The following is a 5,998-nucleotide window of genomic DNA, read 5'->3' on the forward strand; positions in this document are numbered from 1 at the left end:
TGGAGGGATGTAAAACTGATATTTTTTCCATATCCAAATTATTATCTTGGTACTTAAACGATTCTCAAAATGCTTTTATATCATCAAAAGCTGCTGGATGTTCTTCGGACCTAGTAAGTTTTTTGTTGCCATTATTTGATGAGAGAACACCAAGTATATACCTTCCCTTTAAACTCAACCCTTTTTTGCGCAATTGTGTCCACATTATTAAAACGCCTGGTTTAAATCTCATAAAAAGGTTGACAGTATACACCAAAGCCTGGTATAGGGTCTGCATTTATATCTACTTGCTAACGTCCCACATCTGCAACACCATTAAGTGAACCCACCCACCCACCCCCCCCCCCCCTCGGCAACATAAACTAATCTATTGCTTAGTATACATTAGTTTTAACATGTGATGTGATCAAGCAAAATGAAATGTTTGTCAAACCAATTAAGTGTTGTTTATACAACACATTTGAATATAGAATAACCTTTGCTTTGTTTTTAAGCCCCATGTTGATACCACATTTGACTACAAAGAATGAAACTGAGAAAATAGGGTTTATTGAAAATACCTCCGCACATTTTCTTTCAATGCTAATTTTAACACACTTTTGATCTAAAGTTGCCAATATAAAATAAAATATATTTCATTGCAATTTACACAAAAAAAACCATTTGAAATTTCACCCTTGTTGGTCTGTTCTAGCTTGTTTCTCGATACTGATATTTGGACAAATGACTCATTTAGCTTGATCACTTCACAAATGCATAACTACTTTATTACTTAATATAATTACTTATGAAAAGTACATAATTCGTCTGCTCAGAACTATATTAGGTCATTAGTGCAATTTATATGGGTTTGATAAAATTGCTTTGGCATATTTTGGAGCTCCTGGTAAATATTTATTAGATCAACAGTGGTCTTCAAGATTTTCTAGGTAAAACATTGATTTCTTAATTTTGATTTTTGATTTTAAAGTAAACGCATGACATTCTGTTCAATACAAACTTGGAATTACGATTACCGACCTCATAGCACTGAGCTGACGATTTATGTCAATGTTATTCATGCACTGGGGATGTACTTGACATGCAGTTATTAACATGCATTACTTTTTTTTATTGTTAGTGTAAAAAAAGTAACACAACGCACCTTGCTGTTGTAACTCTTTACACTTCTAAATTAGTGAAAGGAAAGGGGCATGTCACTCAATAAAGCAAGCAGCATATCCAAAGATGATTGCCATTCCATTGTGTGTCAGTTATGATGCAATCACAAAGTAGAACAAGAATGGTCTGTGATAGGCAATTGCAGGTCTCAGGAAAATACTTTGTGACTGAGGACTCCTCAAGATACCACACCTATGAAATACAAACAAATGAAATATTTACATTAAAGGTGGTCCTACAATGCTCTAAACATCTTAATTAAAAATTACCTTCTTATGACCAAATAGAAATTGTAGATACTGGTTAATAACTAATTAACAATAACATTTGCATAAAGTACCAAAGAATTAAGCCCAAAATGCACCTCTCTATTTAAGAAAGTATCATTCGTAATGTCAACTTAACAATTATAATTTTTATGTTTTTGTCCAAGTTGTAGCAGATATTCAGGGCTCAAATTTTATACTAGACCACAGGTCACTGGTCTGGTCAGGGTCAGACGCAATGTTGTAGGTCTCGAGACCTGGTCTCGGCCTCAAGACGGTCTCAAGATCTTTTTTTGTTTCTCAGTCTTGGTCTCGTTCTCGGCTTGAAAAGTCTCGGTCTCATAAGGGCTGGTCTTAAACTCGGAAGAACTGGTCTCGGTCTTGCCTCCGCTGCAAATGTCTCGGGTCTCGGCCCTCGTAACTTGAAGTAAGTGGCCTAGTTCCTGTGGTCCAGTATAAACTTTGAGCCCTGTTATGGTAAATCCATACATGTATAAAATTATTTGACATCATGAATGATCAGGAATGTACCTTCTCAGTGGGATAAGCATTTTGATGACGTGCAGTGCACAGACATCCACTTTATAGCTCGATGGACGGTGCACAGACATCCACTTTATAGCTCCGTGGATTTCAGTTCAGCTTTGAGAGCTCTGTAACAGCAAATACAAAAGTATGTAATGTTATAATAGTGTTTACTAAAAAGTGTTAGTGCGTGTAGATCGTGACTTTAAATAATCAGAGCTTCATACAGCACTCAAATCCATCACTCAGTGACACACATAGCACTCCAACTTTATTACCACTGGTCTCTTGACCATGTATTTCATTCCCTAAACCATCTCAGATCCCTCGGAAGTATAAAACTGTAAGGATAGTGAAATTTTAACCCCAACAGACTAACGGTATTTGGCAAAATCATTTAACCATTGCTTCGTCCTTCAATGCACCTAACCATAAATGCTTTGTAAAAAGTTGGGAAGGTGCCAGTAGTGCATTCTGCTCTAACAACCAGGTTCCTGAGTGGATGAAATACCCATGGCTTCACTATATCCCCTTGTTAACCGTGTTTCAGCCCAAGAAGTAAGTGGTAAAGTGCTACTGGTGACAGTTAGGTGTAGCCCTTGATTGCAGTTGCCGTCCATGGCATTATGACATGAGGCGATCTCTCATAAATAAAAAGATTCCTCAACCGACAAAAATCTTGTAATAATTAATGATTTATAAATTTACCTGCTGAGGAGAAGGCATCATTGATGTTTAGCAGCAAGTCCAAAACTTTTGGAGGGGTGACCTCTGGCTGACCTATGCAAACAAAATAAAAGCGATACTTAGTAAGAGGGAGGTAGATGTATATATACAGACATGACAGAGCTAACACACATCGCTGGTTATAAAGTATGAGCATGGGGAAGGGAATGGGTAGAACCATGGAGGTAGGAAGGGATGTCAAACCAAAATTAATATTCATTATCCCGAGGCAAATTTAGATTTCATTTTTTTTATTCATGTTTGGTGAGATTTTTGGTTGATCTTGAATGATCTTTCTTGAAATAATTATTGATCAGCTCCTTACCTAGGAACAACATTCAACGAGGTCAGGTCAGGAGGGAAAACTCCTAGTAACTCATAAAAAGGTTTTATGTGCCTAATTATAAAGAAGGCCTATTGAATTTCACAAAACGGAACGTGTTCCGGAAACTGAAAACGAACAGGTGCACATACACCTGTTGTCAACTGTGTACTGTACGCATGGGGTGAAAGTTCTAAGGTGTAAAACTGTAAGGGATTTGACGAAATTTATGTCAATTCTACCTGTGAAAATCCTTTTTAATAAAACAAGAAACGCCACAAGTAGATTATCAACTCACCCATCGCACCTTTGTCACAAATGTGTCCTCATAACTGGAGTAAAACATGGACTTGTCGAAAAAGAAGTACTCCATCATGTTTCGACATCTTCCATTTTGTCTTCGTAAGTGAGCGACGACACAGCCTGTCTGATCACATGACGAGCACAGCCCCCCCCCCCCCGGAGCTACTAATTTGCATAAAGGAAGACCCTCTCTCAAAACAAAACAAACAAATTTATATGTTTTTTAAGGTATTTCAGGGGGAAAATCTATAGAGAAAATTGTCTGAATCTAATGACTCTTCTCTTCCTGTTATTAATAACTGTTTTGATAAAAGTTGCATTATGCGGATGAACATTGTTAGCAGTAATCATTGACGTAGTCTGTTTACCCCCATATCATAATGTACATCCGCAGTTTTATGTCATCTTCGTGTACAAAACGATCGGGCGCACTATTTTGATGCACTCACTGTAGAGTTTTGCTCCTGGAGAAAAAACATCATCTTTGTAAGAAAAATAATCGACAAACATCGCCCCCAAAACCGTAAAAACAGGATGACGAATCTCAGAAGGTTTTAGGTAAGTTTTTTCTTGACATTTTTATGAAACTTTGCCAATAACTGTTGGGTTGTTTTCTTGGGTTTTGAGGTGGTTTGTATGACCTTTAGACAGGGTCATCTAAAGTTCAAGTTTGCTAAACTTACGGATGGTCACTGTGGGGAGTGAGCACCACTGACTATACTTTACTGTACTGTGACAGAATTTTCTAGAAAATGTTCTTGACATTCTCGAAAGATGGTTGTTCATTTCTTTGGTGCCCATTTATAACTTCATTGACTTCATGCCTCATTTGAAAGAGTAAATTAATTCAGAGACCTCTTGTTTTCAATAAGATGCTATACAGAAACAATCAGTGAACATTTCTGTTCACATAATTTCTTGTTGTATGTATCATTGAAACCGACATCAGAACAGTTTTGTGTCATATTCAGGAATTTTGTTCGCATTCCTTTTGATTTTTTGTTTTGCTTATTTTGATTGCAGCAATCAGAATAATCAGTGTGTATCTGTAGTAAGTGAGGTAGGGTGGGCGGGGGGGGGGTCATTAAATAGTGACTACAGACTACGTTAAAAAACTTTAATTCTACATTTTTCACGTTAACAAGATGGTTAATTATTCAGGTATTGAAAGTGACATGTTGGAATTTGAATACCATTTTCCACAAGAAACTTACATGTATAATCAAGTTGTATTCTGGTTTACTTCTTTCAGTAGTTCATGAAGTTTAATTATTTCATGTAACTGTTCACATTGAAGAATAAACCGTGGGATTAATTAATTTATTATTAAAGCAACTTACTTAAGGCAAGTAAGTTTAATATTTTAGCGTGTAAAAAAGCAATTGCAAAACTGACATGAGGTGGGGGGGGGCTTAGGGACAACGTTTTTTTTTTCAAACCAGTATGCGCTACTCCTAGAACTATTTCGGTTTTGTCCGCTGGAGACGATAGCAGTCGAAACCGAAATAGTTTTAGGAGCAAGTATGCACATGCCATAATACTGGCATTAGGATAAAAGACAAATTGTACAAGGTGCTTTGATTACGACTAATCTCTATTTTCTCAATCACCTCAATTAGTAGGGATGACATGTACTCTCCCAATGAATTTGGCAATTTTCTCTCCAAGTAGGCATACTGCATCCCCCATGACAGGGCATGACAGGGCAGTGTAAAAGATTGCAACTTCTGTTCCTATCTGAGATATATTTTTCTTCAAATTTGTATGTAATGTGTTCCAACAAAATAAGTGTTGGTATCACAAAATTCTAATAATAAAAAATAAAATCAAAATTTTATGCGAAGGTCATATTAAAATGAAATGAATGGTCCCTTACCAATTAAAAAAACTGTATAGATATTGGAGACAACAAACCACATTTTGACCAACAGATATGACTTACAAAAGACAAACCATGCTTTATTTACAATTCACTCCTGTGAAACATCACAAGAACAGCCAAATATCATACAGTTTGTTACAATAATAATTGCTATGGAGATATATACAATTTACATAAATGAAAGTTTGCGATTATGATATTAATGTTGAAATATAAGAAAGCCTGGCATTTTTAAACAGCACACTGCAAGTCTTGCATTTTAACTTGACATCTTGTTCCATTCATGAATTCAGCAAAATAAATCTTAGACTAATATGTCAAATCTTAAATGGGCATGGTGTTGTGATCAAAGCATGTCTGTGGCCAGACGTTAAATTCTGACCTCTAACCCAGTTATTGCACACGTGCGCGATAATAATGACGGCACTCTTTAAATTTCTTGTTTGTGATGTGACAGTTAACGCGCACTCTGTTGTAACTAGGTAATAATAATGACGGCACTCTTAAAGTTCTTGTTTGTGATGCGATGGTTACTGCACACCGTGTTGTAACTGGGTGATAATAATGACGGCACTCTTAAAGTTCTTGTTTGTGATGTGACGGTTACTACGCACCATGTTGTAACTGGGTTAGAGTTCATGTTTCTATGGTCCAGCCACAAGCAGACTATGATCATGAAGTCACTGCCCCTTTAAGCAGGCCTGCCCCTTTAAGTCTGTCATACAGAATGTGTGTTGCACACACCTTTATACAATATCCAACCTATACAAAAACATGGTATTTTAAAATGTTTTTCAGACATTCAGAACCAGA

At 36.5% G+C, this 5,998-nt stretch overlaps 1 long non-coding RNA gene across 1 annotated transcript; it reads right to left on the reverse strand.

Annotated features, from left to right (window-relative positions):
• Positions 1–349: 349 nt before the first annotated feature.
• Positions 350–3,391, reverse strand: LOC117291009. Its single transcript, XR_004519114.1, has 4 exons — positions 3,299–3,391; positions 2,661–2,732; positions 1,959–2,080; positions 350–1,353 (listed from the first exon to the last, which is right to left on the reverse strand). It is a non-coding gene; the product is annotated as an uncharacterized LOC117291009 (long non-coding RNA).
• Between the last annotated feature and the right edge of the window lie 2,607 nt (positions 3,392–5,998).

The sequence above is a fragment of the Asterias rubens genome, chromosome 5, assembly GCF_902459465.1.
Source record: "Asterias rubens chromosome 5, eAstRub1.3, whole genome shotgun sequence".
Lineage (NCBI taxonomy): Eukaryota > Metazoa > Echinodermata > Asteroidea > Forcipulatida > Asteriidae > Asterias > Asterias rubens.